The following is a 19367-nucleotide window of genomic DNA, read 5'->3' as shown; positions in this document are numbered from 1 at the left end:
TGACAAAAGAAAGACCCTTCTCCAAGGGAGTTGCTGGTTTCTACTTTCTTTCCTTCCGGTTGCTTAAAAGTATGATTGATCGGAAACCGCTCCGACTTCTCCGGCTTTCAGTATTTTATTTTCCCAAGTTCGGACGCTATTTGTATACCAACTGCCGATCCATCTGAGAATTTCTAAATAATTCTCCCATTTTGACACCTCGGCCTTCCGCTTGAATGGCTTCTGTCTTGACTAGCTACCTCTCAGAAAGGAGGAGACAAAGAAGGTATCGGCGTTCGTCCCAAGGGGAAATACTTCGTCTTTCAATTTTATTTACCTAAGTTTGGACGCTATACTATATAGCAAACCACCTACCAGTCCATCTCCTGTAATTTGAATGTTAGATAAGTTCAGCCTTCATAGGTAGAGTTAATATGGGATGTCAGCAGTGACCTTTTTCTTCATGTCCAAAGTCATTGACCAAGCATCATTTTGTACTTCTTCTGCGTCTTCGCAATAGCTACGCTTCCTAGTTTTCTTTTCAAACTAATGAACAACTTGCCTGGTAATAAAATCGAGCCATATGGAGTCTCTCATTAACCTCGCAAGGATTCCAACCACAGCATCCACATGTTCAGAAGCTTTTAGATGATTGGGGAATTTTAAAACATGTCTGAAAAAATTAGTTATGGATAATGAGAGCTTAAATGCTTATTCGGTTCTATTCGGTTTCACAATTTCAACATTTAATTGTCTGAATTACCATCAATTTATGTTTAGAAGCGAAAGCATTCTACTTATTTATTTTTTTGATCGATCAAAAAGAATGGATTCTTTTTCTTTTCAAAATCACAAATTTATTATTAAAGGGAGAATCAAAATTGGAAGATTACAACATAATTTTGTAACAAATATACAAAGATAAAGAGAGCCAATTATAATCATATACTAAAAGAAGAGCCTACTATGTAGGCCCAAAAATATCGCAAAATTTTAACTCAGCTTTACGCTAGTCAACGGAACCTGTAATATTCAATCTCAGGCATTTCAATCCTTGGAAGAAAATTTGGCCTGCCTATGAATACTTGTCTTTCTCCTGCATTGAAACCCAAAGAGTGTTGGAAAATGGGTTCAAATAGAGGATGAAATAAATAGAAAAGAAATTGTTGTACTCCTGACTTTCAAGGCTCGAATAGATTTCTTTTAGACGATTATTTCTACCCTCCCAATATCAATTGGAGATTGCAACAAGTATGTGAAATAATGCTTTCAGGATACAATGAAATCCTTACAACAGAGAAATTGGATTCAAGGTTTGCACCCCTTGTCCCAACCAAGAACACACGAGAGATGTTTCTGATGATGCTTTAGAAAGAGAGAAAACAAGTTAAAAATTGATTGTAAGAATGGGAGAACGTCTTCAATACTTATAGTGATATTCATGCCTGTTGGTTATGTCGTTTCATCACCAACAGATGCTTCCAAAAGCCATTAATGGTGACTTATAGGAAGAGACGAGTCTGTTCAAGTTTGAAAGGAAACTTCTAGGTTTTCCAAAGTAAAACCAGAAAAAATTTCCACGGGACGCTGTCTCGGACTCTGCTAGGGGGCGTTTCCCCCTAGACCCCCACGACCTGACTGGTCAGATCGATCACCGTAAACTCTGCGTAGCGGCAAACAATATTGAAAATATCTAACATTCTCCCCCTATTTTCAAAATTAAAAAAAAAACACAAAAAACAAAGTAAAAACTTTTAAATCAGAGTGTACGCATCATACAAAGTGACTGCCTACGTACCCGAGTGGGATCAAGCCAACGTAGTTCAAGCTATATTGAGACTAAGCATCATCGTTGAAATCAACACATAAATGATAGGTATCTTTTGGATTTGAACCTTCACTTAGTGTAAGAACTTCAAAGCCTTATCGAGGTTCTATGGTGAAACTAGTCTTGAACCAAGTACCCCTTGTGATAAAACCGGAATCTCCACACATATTGATTTCATAAAATCATGTGTTCTGTAGCTTAGCGCTTTAATGGCCATGCGCTTATATCCTGGATTCATGAGTCTTCTTTAGAGAACGGTCTTCTTCTCTTAGGAAACATCCTGATTTCCATACTCATATAGGTAAGTCTCCAAGGTGTTTCTGCGATACACCTGTAAGTAATTATAGACTTATTAAGGATTTATATCCATCCTGTTTTGTTGCAGAAACCAGCACTAATTAGAAATGGGAAGTTTTATATTAGTGCTCCATAATTTTTATCCATAACTTGTTGGTACCACATTGAACCTTGTTTATCTTTTTCAAAACATAGGTTGGGTTTCTGTTATGGGAGATCAACCTTCCTTCACAGACCTTAGTCCCATTTCTTTACATTTTATTGAAACCAATGAATTTGATAGACTTTTCGTAAATGGGTCTGCCAAGTTTTTCTTTGATTCAATAAAGTTAACCGTAACTACTCCTCTCTTGAGTAGTTGCCTAAGCATTTGATGTCTTAGACTTGCATGTCTAGACTTTCCATTATAAGTCTTATTAGAGATATTGTAGATTGTAGCTTGATTATCACAACTAATCAAGATTCCTGGAGATGTCTTCTTCCAAAATGGAATATCCATAAGTAGATTTCTAAGCCATTCTGCCTCCTTACATGCATCAATTAAGGCTATCAATTCTGACAACATTGTTGAATCAGAAATACATGTCTGCTTCTTGGAACTCCAAGACACAACAACACCTCCTAATGTAAAAATCCATCCAGACATCGACATGGACTTGGATTCTACATTGTTCCAGTTAGCATCGTTGTACCCTTCCAATACATCGGGATAGCCTTGGTAATGCAAACCAAAATCAATTGTTCCTTTCAAGTAAGCCATAGCTATTGAAACTGCCTTCCAGTGTTCAACTCCTGGATTACTTGAGAAACGACATAACACTCCCACGGCTTGGGCTATGTCCGGTCTTGTGCAATGCATAGCATACATAAGACTTCCAATAACACTGGAATATTCAAGTTGTGCATGAGTACGACCAGTGTTCTTCATTAACTTGATAGTATGGTCTAAAGGAGTAGGTGCTGGATTGTCATCAAAGTGACCATACTTCTTGAGAAATTTCTCAATATAATGAGATTGGGTTAAGGCCAACTCATTCCCCTTTCTTAGGATCTTAATTCCCAAGATTACATCAGCCTCTCCTAAATCCTTCATATCAAAGTTAGAACTAAGAAACTTCTTTGTTTTTTCCACAACAGACATGTTAGATCCAAAGATAAGCATATCATCAACATATAAGCAAAGAATTACACATCCAAAACTATCATGCTTACTATAGATACATTTGTCAGCATCATTCACAACAAAACCAAATGACAAAGCTACTTTATCAAACTTCTCATGCCATTGCATGGGAGGTTGCTTCAAGCCATAAAGAGATTTAACCAACTTGCAAACCTTATTTTCTTGGCCTGACAATATGAAACCTTCAGGTTGTTCCATATATATCTCTTCTTCTAAATCACCATTTAGAAATGCAGTTTTGACATCCATTTGATGAATAATTAACTTGTGAACAGAAGCAAGTGCTATTAAACAACGAATAGATGAGATGCGAGCAACAAGAGCATATGTATCAAAGTAATCAATTCCATGTTTTTGCTTATAACCCTTAGCAACTAATCTGGCTTTAAACTTATCAATGGAACCATCGACATTCATCTTTCTTTTGAATATCCATTTACATCCAATGGGCTTTACGCCTGGAGGTAAATCGCAATATATCCAAGTACCGTTGGTTAACAGTGAATTCTTTTCATCATTTATAGGCTCTTTTCAGAAGTCAGCATATCTGGAACTCATAACATCAGCATAAGTTTTAGGGTCATCATCAATATGCATAACATATTTAGTAACACTAAGAATTTCATTCTTACTACCTTCTACAAGATATTGTACCCAATCTGGACCAAAGCTTGTCGCTTTTCTTGCTCTCTTACTTCTTCTAGGTTCGATATCCTCTACAATTTCAGAAGTATCTTCTATGTTTCGAGTAGGAGCAGAATGTTCATCATTGTTATTAGTCTCTACAGAATCTAGACTAGGTAACAATAGATTTTCTGTGGGTTGTATTTGGGAACTATTCCTATTAAAGTTCTCAAAAATTTCCACATCTACAGATTCTATAATCTCAAAAGTGTCAAGGATTAAAAAACTATAAGTAATACTGTTAAGTGAATAACCTATAAAAGCACATTTGTACGCCCTATTTCCTAACTTAGGCCTTTTAGGATCAGGCTTCCTAACATATGCTAAACAACCCCAAACCTTAAGTCTTCTCAAATTAGGTTTCCTATTAAACCACAATTCATAAGGAAAAACATCCTTCTTTTACAAAGGAACTCTATTCAAAATATAACATGAAGATAACATTGCTTTACCCCACAAAGAATTAGGCAAATTAGAACTAATAAGCATAGCATTAACCATCTCAACCAAAGTTCTATTTTTTTCGCAAGACCATTTTGTTGAGGTGTATAAGGTGCAGTAAATTGATGAATTAAACCATGCTCTTGACAAAACAATTTAAATTCATTAGGAAAATACTCACCACCACGATCAGAACGTAAAATTTTAATATTTTGTCCTAATTGTGTCTCTACTTCTGCTTTGTATATTTTAAACATATCAAAGACTTCATCCTTAGATTTCATCAAGTAAGTATAAGCATATCTAGTGCAATCATCAATAAAAGTAACATAGTATTTTTTTCCACCGCGAGTCATATGATTTTTTAAATCACCAACATCACTATGTACTAATTCAAGCAAGGAAGAATTTCTAACTACAGACTTAAAGGAAATTCTATGTATTTTTCCTTGCACACAGATTTCACACTTAGAGATATTATCAAAATTGCAATCAGAAATTAATCCTAATTTCTCATGTTTCTAAGGGAACCATAATTCACATGTCCTAATCTACCATGCCATAAATCAAGGGAGTCAACAATATAAGAAGAACCATTATTTATTAAATTAAGCTTAACCATCACATTACAAGCATATCCTTGTCCAACAAAGACACCGTTTTTGGACAATATAAACTTACTAGACTCATAAGTCGTCTTGAATCCGGCCTTCATAACAAGGTCTCCAGAAACAAGGTTTTTCACAATGTCAGGGACATGTAATACATTAGTAAGAGTAACAGTCTTTCCCGAAGTAAACGAGAGTTCAATAGTGCCTTTGCCAATCACTTTGCTGTGTACGTTGTTTGTTGAGACAAATTCGTTTCCTTCGCCATTAACTGGCTCATATGTCTTGTAAAGATGTCTGTCTTTACAGATATGGGCAGTTGAACCATTGTCGTACCACCATCCACTCCCATTATTGGAAACGACATTGGCGGCTTGCACTACAATAACAAGTTTGTCTTCGACCATATTTGCCTCATTTTTCTGTCCTTGTTGTTTCTTTTTGAGACGACAGTCACGAGCAAAATGGTCGGGTTTCTTACAGAATTAGCAATCGCCCTTCTTCTTCTTGTTGGGATGTTGCTTCTTAAACCGAGTATCATTCTTAGGTTTCAAAGCGTCTACAGGACTAACCTTAGAATGGTTTTCAGTTTGCTGACTATCCTTAATTTCTCGTTTACGAGAGTCTTCTTCAATACGAAGATGACGTTGTAAACCTTCTAAATCATAATCAGTTTCGCCATGCATGAGTTTCTTCTTATAACTATTCCAAGATCAAGGAAGACGAGCAATAATGACTCCGACAATAAAGGCAGGTAGAAGATCAAATCCAGCATCTTTAAGATGATTAACAATGAGTAAAAGTTCACTGACCTGGGAAAATATTGACTTACTGTCAACCATTTTAAAGTCCATGAAGTTGGAAATCAGAAATTTCTTGTTGCTTGCTTCAGAAATCTTGTATTTGTTCTCAAGCTTGGTCCAAAATTCCTTTGCATTCGCAATGTTTCGATGGGCATTATAGGCACTAGTCCCCAGGGCATTCAAGATATGACCACGACACATAAAATCATCTTCCTGATGCTTCTTTCTTCTGGCCTTAAATATATCAGTGTCCTTATCTGATGGAGCAGGAATTTCATCCAAACCGTCTTCAAGTATGTACCACAACTTGATGGTGATCAGGAAAAACTTCACAGTCTCTTGCCAACGAGTAAAATTATCACCATCAAAACGTTCCAATTGAGTTAGGGTTTGGTTCATCACTTGTAGAGATTGAGCAGTAACATTCGAATTCGAAGATTCACCCTCCATTGTTGAAAACTAATTGCTGAAAAGAATCGCAAGGCCTTGAAGCTCCAGTGATACAACATTCTTTTTGTTCTCTGTTTTCTTCATCCTCTGTTTTTAGCCAAAATTTCCAACAAAGAGAATAGATTAAAGAGCACACAAACCATGTGCAGGCGGATACAACTAGGAAGAGAAAAAATCTCAAAGAAACAGAAATAAAACAAAGCTGAAACTAAAGAGAACATGTTTTTAAGTACACAAAAGAAGATCAAAGAAGACCATCTTGCCCTATCTTAAATTTAAAATGTAATTTGCAAACCAGAAAAAGAATATTGCGTACTATCAAGTAGAATGCTCTTCAACATCCTCTACGGTTAAATCATCATGATTTTTCGCAAGATCATTAAACATGTCATGACGATCAATTTTTCGAGGGGTGAAGTCTAATCCCCATAAAGAACCAAGTTCCAAAAACTTGGATGTTGATATCTTTTTAGGGATTCCAGATTTTTGGAGCTTTTTATTCTTTGTATTTAAAGTTCCAGAAGGGAACGTACCTTTTGCTTTAGATTTTAACCTCATTTTCTTAGAAGATCCTAGAATTGGCTCGGACGATGATGACTTTGATATACTTATCTCTGAGTCTTCTAAAGCTAATTGAGAAGTGGCAACCTCCACCCTTTCTTCGAAAGCATGGAATCTATTATGGTTCTCAAAGACAGGAGGAACTAATAGGTCAGCAGATGAGGTACTTGCCCCTTCCATAACCGTCTGAAACTTTCCTTTCTTACCCGATTTCTTTGCTCTTCTTGTATACCATTTTTCAGCTGTATTAAGAGAGACCATTTCTAACACACCCGCATTATCCAAGCCATTCTCATTTGTTTGCAAAGGTATATCTAGCTGTAACACCTCCTTACTTGAATGCATGTTATGGGATGAAATTTCAGCTCCGCTAACTCCAAAACTTTCTTGATTGCCAATCTCCATTACATTATTTGCAGAGACCAAACTCTTTCACTGAGTTTGGTTTTCCTTGGGTTCCAGTGAACTTTCTTCTTTACCTCTGATAATGAGCAGGAGCTAGCAGAGTTTCCAAAAGATAAACATTTAGAGCACTTATGAGGTTTCCTTTGGTATTCCACCGATAATTCCATCACATGTCTACCATCAATACAAAGAGGAACGAGGCTAGCGTATGAACAATCATAGATAATCTCAACACATATTCCAACATAAGAGAGTCTTGTTTTTTTTTCTTGATATATTCATCCATCATTAGCGGGTTTCCAATGAAAGAAGCAATGGAGCTTAAACCTAATTTGTTTCAAAGATGTAAAAGAACATTGTAGATCAATACCCCAACAAGAATCATCTTCAATTTCGCAATGGATTGCTCAATCAGTAGCGTCCATGACCAAACTATGAACAATTTTACAGCTATGTAGAATGATCCATGTTCAATAGCAGACTTTCTATCTTCCTCTAATGAGAAATTAAAAACAAAAGTGTTTGCAACATCGATAGAAATAATTATCTCTGATTTGGGTTTCTAATTTTTTTTGGTTTATTCTTCAACCACGGTAAAAGAAGATATACGCTCTGCAAAAAACCCATTCACAAGCTTTTCACATTCTTTAGTTTGTTCTTGAAAATTCTTGGAGGATAACCCCACACCTTTGTTCTTTTCCATCGGCACAACAGATTGATGCTCTAAATAACAATCTTCAAATGGAGATTTGAAATTAGATACAAAAGACCAGTTCAATCTACCACCAATTTTTTGATAAATGTTATCAGAGATAGAAACCAAAGGAGAGAAATCAGAGCTAGATAGATTCAAAGAATAACTATCCGCAAATTTTCCACCGTCAACTGAAGCTTGAGTCTCCGGCTTAGAGTTGAGAGGGAGAGATTCTTCTGTAGCCATGGCTAGAAAGGAAGGAAGCGTTCTACTTATAATGTTAATAGATGCAATGCCTTGACGTTTTGTCGATTCAAGCTTTCCATCTAAGTTAAGTTTTGAGTGGATTAAGGTAAAGATAACCTGCAAGTTTCTTAAGGCTTTCGATGATGCTAATTTTGTTCCTGGTGTAAATTACATGAGAAATAACTCGGTACTTTAGTACTTGTATAACTGTTGGCTCGTTTTCCATTCCTGGTGCCAATTACATGAGAAATAACTAGATACTTTAGTACTTGTATAAATGTTGGTGCGTTTGCCATATCCATCATAGACCCGTTATTTTAGTGAAGCATAAAATAATTTCATTACACTAGGAAAAAATTACACGCGGTTACATTTTACCTACAGAGTCGGTTAGTACAATTTGGTTAAGAAATATGAGATATTATAGTCCCATATTATTGTAGTCGAGAACGATCCAAGTTGGCTTCTGCCTGCTGTTTGGTTTGCTTCTCGTTCAGGGACGAAGCCACCTTAGAGCATTGGTATGCAATTGCATACCCAACGTAGTTGGCTCCCAAGCCTAATCTAATAGTTTTTTTTGAACGATTTTTTGGGGACCATGGTTTTTTTTGGGGACCATGGTTTTATTTTGGGTAAAGACATTAGAAGTAAATCTAGGTCACCCCTTATCTAAATATTTATATTAATACCTAAATTACCCTTCTGATTAATTTTGGATGATGATTAGTTAGTGTTAATAATAGTTAGTGTAATGATTAGTGAGATGATTAAGTTAAAGATAATTAGTGAGATTAAAGAATTAGATGGTTTTTTTTTAAAGAAGTAGAATTATTGAGAGAGTAAAGTTAGAGAAGATGAAGAAGGAAAACATGAAAAACGATGGATTTTACCAACCACAACCGGAGGAAGGGTATTTGGGTACCCAGGTAGGCTTCAAACTTAGATAATGTTGGTTGAATTGCTCCAAACTTTCAAAAAAAATGAAATTTTTTATGTAGATTTGGGCCAGTTCGGTTACCATATGTCAAGAACATGTAACCGAACACACCTGAAAGTGTAGTTCGGTTACGTTTTCCAAACACGCAGGTTATCGAACTCGCTCGTTAATGGAGTTTTTGGTCGTACAGTGTAATGTTCGGTTACCTAGGATAAAATGGTAGGTAACCGAACTTTGAACTTAACAATTTATTTGGGTACATCTTGTGTATTCGGTTAGTTCGCAAACTTCAACGCAACCAAGTTCCCAACCGAACTGCAGGTTAAAAGTAACCTAGTGTTAGAAGTTCGGTTGGTTCGCAAACTTCAACATATTTTGCGAATCAACCGAACTGGGCTTATATATGCATATATGCAATTAGGCAAACGTTCGCTTACTACGAAATTTATTTCTTGGCGAATTAGGTAGAGTTTGGTTACGAAGTTTCAAAGGTAGAGTTCGGTTACAAAGAAAACTTAACATTTTTGCGAACGAACCGAACTTGTGGACTTCTCATTATTTTCGTAAACTAAAGTTCGGTGATATCCTTATTTTGCGAAGGAACCGAACTTATGGACTTGTGTTGTTTTAATACAAGGAGTTCGGTTAAAAGTATTTTTTTGCGAATCAACCGAACTCTGAGTTCGGTTAAGAAAAAATTAATTCTTGATAACCGAACTTTTCTCTGGAAAAAAAAACCCTCTATTAAACCTCTCTGCAACTTCCATTTTCAACTCATTTTAATGATTACCTCTCATTTATTCAACCAAAAACGAATGACAAGTAATAGGTTTGTGAGAATATCTTTGTTAATGTTTTAAATTAAGCTATATATATATATATATTGGTAGTGGTTGGTGGTGGTGGTAATCGGAGGTGGTGGTGGTAACCGGCGGTGGTGAGCGGTGGTGGTGGTAATCGGTGGTTGTTGGTGATGGTGGTGGTAATCGGCGATGGTGGGAGGTGGTGGTTATATATATATAGGTGGTTATTGGGTTGGTTTTAAATTAAATTAGGTTAAGGGTAGGTTAGTCATTTCAATGCTTTAGGACACCCCTTATAACTATAGGATAGGTGGCTTAATAGGACCATGGTCCCCAAAAAAACCATGGTCCCCAAAAAATCGTTCTTTTTTTTTTTTTTTTTAGTATAAGCTGGTACTCCAAGCCCATTTTGCAACCCTTAGCATGGGTAATTTTTTTTTTATCGCACCCTCTTTCCTTAAAACCTGGTTCCGGCTTTGTTTTCGTTAGTGGTGGTTTGGTGTGCAATGTGGAATTACTCCCATTGGGTACTTAATTACTGTTATCATATGTACTAGATATATCAAGGCAGTCTAGGTTTGATAAACTAGCCAGTTCATCTGAATTTGTTTCAAAGCACACTCAATTTTTTTTTGTCACTGTTCTTGACGCTATCAGCATGACCCAGGTTTCAACTATAGGTGCAGTTGTTATCCCCATAGGTTGTGCTTAGGCGGTTAGGATATCTCATGTGGAATCTTTGCAGATCAACTCATCCCAGACATGTCCGGGATGCCCTCTATCCTCCCGGCCAGTGTTTATTTTAACCCAATCAAGTACTGCAAGAACCCACTCTGCTGAAATTACATTTGTAGTTCATCGGTTATGGTTTGTATTTGCAGCTGGTGGTAAATATGGTAAAATAGGGGGCACCCTTCTTGCCCACGTGAATTCATTTTCCAGCTAAAGGGATATTTGCAAGTAGAGAAAGCACAAAGAGGTGATGATGAATGTAGTGATGTCACTACTATGCATCATTAGCGAATTGATGCAACAAGCTTGCATCGTGAACACCATCTCTTCCCAAAGTGATCCCACTAGTTTTTCATTCACATAAATGTCCCACGAGCTTATACTCCTAATATACCATGGGCTTGCAACGTTTAAAAAGTGACGCCAATTCCTTGCATTGTCACTGAATCGACGTTAGTGATCCCCGTGCTCCCTCAGGACTAGTTTCCTATCACAAAAAGAAGTCTAATGACATGCACGTATATCACTATCGACTTCTACTAGTGTCTTTCCCGTGGGTTGCACGGGGTTAAGTTAGGAATTATTATTTGTGATGAAAATATAGAGACGGGTCTCTCTGTTCGTGTCAAAATGCATTATCTACTTGCCTAGTGATAGTTGTAGCCGTCACTGAAACAACTATGGCGAAATTTTTTTCCCAGTTAATTGCCAGCCTCCAATAAGCATTTTGAAAGTACTAAAAAAATTCACAACTGACACTAAGAAATAACTTCTAAGAAACAGTTACTTGATGTTCGACCGAAAGTAAAAATTATTAAGTTTCTCAAAATGTTTCTCAACATGACATGATATACCAATTTTGCTTGACGGATCGAATTAACCATGACAGCGTATTCCTTCAGAAGCGATAACCAAACAACATATAAACTGGCTATCTTATATTCTTTTTTTATATACATGAAGAAAGAACATAAGTTGATGTTGAAAGATAACATATTTTCACCGTGATCGTCGCTCCTGCGTCTACATTAGTTTAACTGTCATGATTATTTATGTTTTCAGGGTCACCCGTTCCCTTTGTAGACCTGAACCAATAACACCACCATTGGAAATATTTTTGCTAAATTCAGGAGCTACAATTTGGGCCATCTCATTTAGAGCATAACACTCCTAGCTCAAACTTGTTTTAATAGCAAGAGGTGCCAAGAGCAGCAGCTGAACCACCAATCTGACTCCCCTCAGCCTGGCCACTCATTGCCATGCACTTCCAACGGTATCTCTAACTCCAGTCTGTTCATATTTATTCTCCCCGTGAACTGAGGCAGTGTTAATTACCCAGGATTTTCTGCTCTGTTAGCACGTTGAATTTCAGTTTGCTATCCATCTAGTGCACATTGAATTCCTGTTCTGTGAAAAATGAGACTAATAACTCACTGTGTGAAGACCAATTTTAGGTTTTTAGGCCTACTCTAATAAATGTGCCATTTGGTTTTTAGGCCTACTCTAAGAAATGTTCCATCTGTACAGCGAACCCACAACTACATGGTTGAAAACCACATGCTCTGCCATTTTAGCCAAGACAGCAAATACCATTTCTTAATGTACGTGGGAATTATTATAATGTGTTTAAGATAATGATAGTAGGATATTTGATCGCAAATGATTCACGGGCTTAAAGGGTTACCAAACAGAGAATTTGGCTTCACCTTGCTTATCTTCAGAAACAAAATCGTGAATAGCCTTCCTCCTTTGACAAAATTATAGTGTAAAACTCCTAACAGTTGATTCAACCATTGATACACCTTGTATCCAAGCAAATGTTAATATCATGGACTCTGTCTTATCCAAATAAGTAGCAACAACTAAGTAAAAGCTGTGTAACCGACTTACAACTAAGACTCAGTGGACACCTTAAATATCTTGGGATAAGTTATTTCCACATACTAGTATATAAAGAACACAGTTCATAACAATAAAGTTAACCAACAGAGCTTTTACCTTGTGTTTGTCATCATGTCCTCTCAATTGTCGAGTTGTTGCGTGTATTTACAAATGATGCAGTTCAACTTACCATCGATCTGTTCTGTGTATTAATTAAATTCACAATGTTGTCTAAGGACTCGCAAACAAAATTGAGTTCACTGATACTGTGTCACGGCCATTATCACAATAAAATAGTAATAAGGCGATGGTACGTTTGCTTGCTACAACCCCATCTGTGTTGCATCCCTCCATTATGGTGTACCATGGGGTTCTCACCCCATATGTTTTCACTATCCAAAGGTCAAGCCATCAAGCTCAATGTCTAGAAAAGAAGCACGCCATTGTGCTTTAGGTAGTTGAAAGATGGAAACATATTGCTTTTACAAATTTACAACATTAAGTGTATCATACCTCGTACGGACGCAATTTATTTTTCTCTTGTACTTCTGCGCCTCCTATTTGTTATCCCTGAAACCTATAAGAAAATAAATGAGCTGTTCAGATGCTAGACATTTTCCGAATTTATTTACCATCCTAAGATTATCCATGTCCAGAATGAGCACACCAATGTCAACAATGTAAGTTCAATCCAATTTTTATCTGGACATTCATTAGTATTCTTTATAAGTCTATAAATATAATGCAAATCTACACCTGCGATTGGATAATGTAAAAAGCTGGATGTGATGCGCCAGTTTTTGAATCTAAAAGGAAACAAATGCTAGCATGTTCAGTCTAGCAACCTAAGAATGATTAAGCCATCATGACAAATTAATTAAGTACTTTCCCGTGAAAATATGCAACAGATGATGTTTGAGTGAGATGGGTACTACTTATTACATAAACATCGAAAATGGATAATAACATGGTAAGCATTTCACCAGCCTGGCCTCATCGTAAGTTGCAATTTGACCCGAACCGATTACACTGCATTATCTTAGCAAAATGATTTTTCTTCATTATGGTTTCGTACAGCCTATGGACAGAGTGGAGAGAGACCATTTTTTTAACATATTCCGCGAGACATATTAGCAAACACTAACCTATATATTTCTACAATCCAAATATTTATTAAAAAAAAAAAAATCATAGGTATTTTCAGTGGCTTAATTTCAAAATTCTTCATGAAAGATGTAATCATGTTCAGCACAAATAATAAGCATCATAGCTTCATTCTAACACAACATTTTTTAAACCCAACAACAGAAAATATGGTAGCTAAGGTTACCTCAAAATAATAAAAACGAAGAGCTCCAACACAGCAGAGTAGATTAATTCTTTTTTTTCTTAGAATGCATGTAATATATCACTTTTAGGAAGGGGAATTTGATGCGAAGGTAATAAATCAATAACTCAAATAAGGAATTTATAAACCCTAAAAGGTAAAAATAAGTGGATTTGTATTCCTGATTCTCTTTGTACCTAAGTATCGGTTGTGGCGTGCGTATCTCGTTGATTCTCTTCATACTACAGTTTGAAGCTTTTTCACCATCTTCTTCAGAGATTTAAGAGCGAAGAGAGGAGAATTAGGTTTTGGGGATTAGCTTTCTTTTTTTTCACTCGGCCGAGATGTCTAACTTTGATATATGTTGGAGCAATCGTGGGTAAACTTCACGTTATGTGTTCGAAGGTTAGCTAAAATAGTTAAAAAAGAAACGGAAACCCTCGATCCTTATTGGTAGGGGGCCAGGAGCTCTAGAATTCAAGCTTTTGTCCTAACTTTCAATGTGAGGCCAGTATTTCGGTCTCAAATTATATATACAATATCTCTCAGGCGTCAATATCAAGTTGTATTGATGGTATTGCCTCTTTACTCCTCCATTGTCATTCATCACTTCACATTGATTCCATGGAGTGATCATCTCACTAGGTTCCAATGTCTGGCATCATCCACTATCAGTTTCTTCATGATATATACTATGTCAATATAGATGCCCACGACTGGCATCATATGTTTATTAGAGTTCAGTGTTCACTGATACTAATAGTCTACTCCACTTGGCTTACTATATTCATTAAGCCTCTATTAAACTTACTAGTCTCATCAGACTCGATACTTAATCAGTTGCAATACTGAGAGCCTTGGCTCAACCACTTGACCAAGTAGTTTCTCTTACTCCCTTCGTTCCACTTTAGATGATGTTCTAGTTTTTTTTTTGGTTCTCCAACATAGATGAGAATTTAGCTATTTTTTTTTTCCAAATTCTCACTGATTTACCTCTGCTTTTGAATCACATCATAACATTAATTCTCTTTGTAATCAGTGAGAGATTAATCCAATTCAAGACTTAAATCTATCCCATCGAGAATATATTCTCTATCTTGGATATTTGGTCATCCCAAGCAGAATTACATGGGAATTCATAATTTATACTAGAATCTAAAAACTAAAAACTAGGAGGTTTAAATTTCTTGTAAGGTATTAATATGGGTAGATTTGGAAAAAATTATTCTCTTTGATGTTCCGTAATCTACATGAAAAACTCTAAAACATCATCTAAAGTGGAAAGGAGGGAGTGTGATTTAATCTGTTCACTCCATCCATCTTCTCCAGTAACCATGAGATCAGTGTATGCTACAACTACTATATATAGGTTACTCAACCTATTCACCAAACAACTGACTTCCTCAGACAAGTCTTAACGATTCGATTTTGTATCAACTTTCTCTCAGTCTTATATAGATAAGCCTTTTACAAAGTAGTTTCACAACAAATCCAAGAACATCATTCAACGACAATGCACTATAAATGTATCATACTCTGATCTCATTCTTTTGATGCTTCCCTCCCTAAGATCACACTTTTAAAGTTTTTGCTACCGAAGTAATACTCGAATGTCCTTTTGATTTAGGTGAATCTTGTTCGATTTTGATATCTCATTCCAACATGCTCTCATTTCAAAATTCATTATTTTTACCATAAAAAAATCTTTATAACTAACAACCACACCCAATATTTCATTAGGAAATCTATATGGACTAACTCCAATATAATTCCAAGAGAATCAACTAGACAGTCAGACTCAATCAAGGAAAATATATCCAAGAGTTATATCTCTGTTTCTCAATGTAATCAGCAAATCAAACAGATAGAATCTGTGAGCCTGATATTATGAGAAACAACTTGAACGGTACCAAAGACCAATGTTCAAGTGCCAATCATTTTCAATCAACAACCAAAGGTTGGATTTACCAATTGATTGAACTACACACAACCTGTGATATTTCAATTATATAAACAAATATAACGCGGAAAAGTAATAAAACAGACACCAGAAGTTTTGTTAACGAGGAAACCGCAAGTGCAAGAAACCTCGGGACCTAGTGCAGTATTGAACACCACACTGTATTAAGACGCTACAAACTCTAACCTACTATAAGTTAACTTCAGACTGAAATGTAGTTGAGCCCTAACCAATCTCACATTGATTAAGGTACAGTCGTCTTCCTTACGCCTCTGAATCCTAGTATGACTTTACGCACTTGATTCCCTTAGATGATCTCACCCACAACTAAGAGTTGTTATGACCCAAAGTCGAAGACTTGATAAACAAATATCTCTCTCACGGAAAAGTTTATTCTGATAGATAAATCTGTCTCCCACAGAAATACCTACGAAGTTTTTTTTCCTTCTTTTGATAAATCAAGGTGAACAGGAACCAATTGATAATCTGGTCTTATATTCACGAAGAACAGCCTAGAAATATCAATCACCTCACAATAACTTAACTGTATGGTAGTAGAACAAGTTATTGTGGAATCACAAAGAATGAGACGAATAGCTTTGTGATTGCTTTTTATATCTTACCTATCAGAGATAAATCTCGAGAAAATCTTAGATAAGATAGTACTCAATACGATATAACAAGTAAGATCAGAACACGCAACTACAGAGAAATAGTTGGGCCTGGCTTCAGAATCCCAACGAAGTCTTCAAGTCGTTAACCTATATGGTTTTAGGAAAATCTTAGGTTAAAGGAGAATCGACTTTAGTCGCAACTAGTATCACACATGAGGTGTGGGGATTAGGTTTCCCAGTTGCTAGAGTTCTCCATTATATAGTCTTCAATCAGGGTTTGATAACTTTCTAACAAAGCAATCAATATTCACCGTTGGATGAAAACCTGATTTAAGATTCAAGTTAATATCTTTCCACCGTTAGATGGTCTTAGATTGTTACACACAAATGAAATATACCTTCATTTAAATATGGGTAACCGTACCTAAATGTGTATATTGAGTTGGCTCAATAACAGTTAACCGAAGTTAGCTATATGAACACTTTTGTCTTAACCATGTCCATTTTAACACTTCTAGATAAAATGATAATCAAATGAATCTAATTGTGTTATTCATAGAGTTTTTCAAATGTTTATATTCTCATAGAAGTATACAAGACACAGTTGAAGCAATATCAGATTGATTCAAAAGAATCAGATCATGAACACTTTAGCCATGGTTTTCAAAGATTGCATTCCTTAATATATAAATGTATTAGTTAATGAGTATGAAATCATAATTACCCGATTTTAAAACTTAACCACATAAGTGTGCAAACGGGTACGCAAACTTAAGTTCTGGACTTTGATCTTTTCCGACAGTTTGCAAACGGGTACACATATTGTCGTTCCAGACCGCGTTCAGGTGAAACAGTTTGCAAACGGGTACGCAAACTTAGTCTTGGACTTTGACAATTAAAACCGTTTGCATACGGGTATGCACACTTGGTTCCCTGACCTGAATTATTCTTAAAACAGGTTGCATACGGGTATGCATATGTGCTATATCCAGACAAATGATTAATTGTTCTAAACTCCCATTTAAATCATTGAAACATTCTTAGAAGACGAAAATAGCTGTCTCACACAAACTATTAGCTTATAAGCAATTTTCAAGTGATTGAATGATCAATGCGAAATATTCCGAGTCTACATCAAATGACTGTCTCACACAAATCATGTAAGATGTTACAAGGCGACTTTCTCATGATCATCTTTTGACTTCCGTCAAGAATAATGATGAACGTAGTTAAAGCAAAAAGTTTTCCAACACATATTTCGAGAAAGATATAAGCGAGTTAAAATCAGCTCGAAATATCAAATGTGTATAATGTAAAGTCTATATAGCTATACGACTTACTCTCAATAGGAGATGGAATTGAATAAACTTATGAGTGATAGATGAGTTCAAGTCTCCACATACCTTTTGTTGATGAAGTTCCTCCAAGCTCCCCTTAGTAGATATTTGTCTTCAATCGATGAACGCGGTGAAGTCTCAAGCTCAACTACACATTCTATCCTAATCCGAGACGTAGCTACAAGTAGATTAGAAATCAAGACTTATAGTTTTGACAACTAAACTTGACAAACAAGCTTGAGATAGCAACGCGTGTGAGTTCGACCGAGCAGTGCTCTAACAATAATTATCTAAGTTCGACTCAGAACTGATTATAGGATTACCCAAGGTTTGATTAACATATAAGTGCAGTTACTTTAATTATAATATAATAATTATAATTAGGAAAGTAAAGTAATGACATAACATACAATATTTTCTTAATGAGGAAAAATATTTGACATAAAAACCTCGGAACCTAGTCCAGTTGTTAATATTATCAAAGTTAATCCCGTTACACAAATGCCTGCCCATAACCTTGTATAGTCGAAACCGAATAAACAACCTCTAGATACTTAGTTTCGTCAGTATCTCCGCGCTTACCATTTTGGCCTATGCACATGAAGCCTTCAACAGAGCCTACATTCAAGACTTTCTCCACTACTCTGAAGACTTCCCTAATCCTATAAGATGTCTTCCAAACAGTGAATAACTAACCTGTTTGGTAACTAATCACAAATATCAAAAATACTGAATAATTAAGTTCAAAGTCAAGAATCTTCCACACAGATCTATAATACCAAGATAAACAAGATAATCGGATTCCGCAACTAGGGAAACCTCCTAATTCTAGTATGGATTCAACTGGTATGAAATATGTTAATTAATTAATTGACAATGGAACTAAGACTTGGAAATTAGATAGACTCCACGCCCTTTTTGATAATGAAACAATAAATCATATTAATCTTATTAGAATTCCCGTGGTTATGATAGAGTAGGTGGGTTCATAGTAGTAATGGTCTATTTTCCGTGAAAAATGCTTATAGAGCAATATTAAATAGTAAGATTAACTTAAAATTTATACCAAACCATCAAGTCTCGTGGAGGAAATTTTGGAAAGCTAATCTGCCACCAAAAGTTCTTTTGTTACTTTGGAAATGCATACTAATTTCTTAGCTGTCAATAATGGAATATCTAGGCATGTTAATGTTGATCCAAGTTGTCCTTTATGCAGATCTCATCCATAGAAACTACAACATTTGTTTATTGATTATGCTCATGCTAAGAGTATATGGTCCTCTCTAGACCATGTTTTTTCTTTAATAATTGCTCAATTGAATACAATCGATTAGATCAGAGATTAGTTCAATAACTCTCTTGGTACAGTAGAGCAAAGAAATAGTATTATAGCTTTTGCAGGTATAATCACGTGGTTTATGTGGAAAGGCAGATGCTCAATTTTTTTTGAGAATTGTGATACTCAACCTAGTTCATTGTTTGATCAGATAAACCAATACATGAATGAATAGAGTAGATCTTGTAATGGTAGTATATCTTCTATTGTGACATATAAGATGAGCAAGAATGTTGTGTGGACAAAGCCTAGTTTCCCTTT

The sequence above is a fragment of the Papaver somniferum genome, chromosome 7 (assembly GCF_003573695.1).
Source record: "Papaver somniferum cultivar HN1 chromosome 7, ASM357369v1, whole genome shotgun sequence".
Lineage (NCBI taxonomy): Eukaryota > Viridiplantae > Streptophyta > Magnoliopsida > Ranunculales > Papaveraceae > Papaver > Papaver somniferum.
This window is presented reverse-complemented; position numbering follows the sequence as displayed.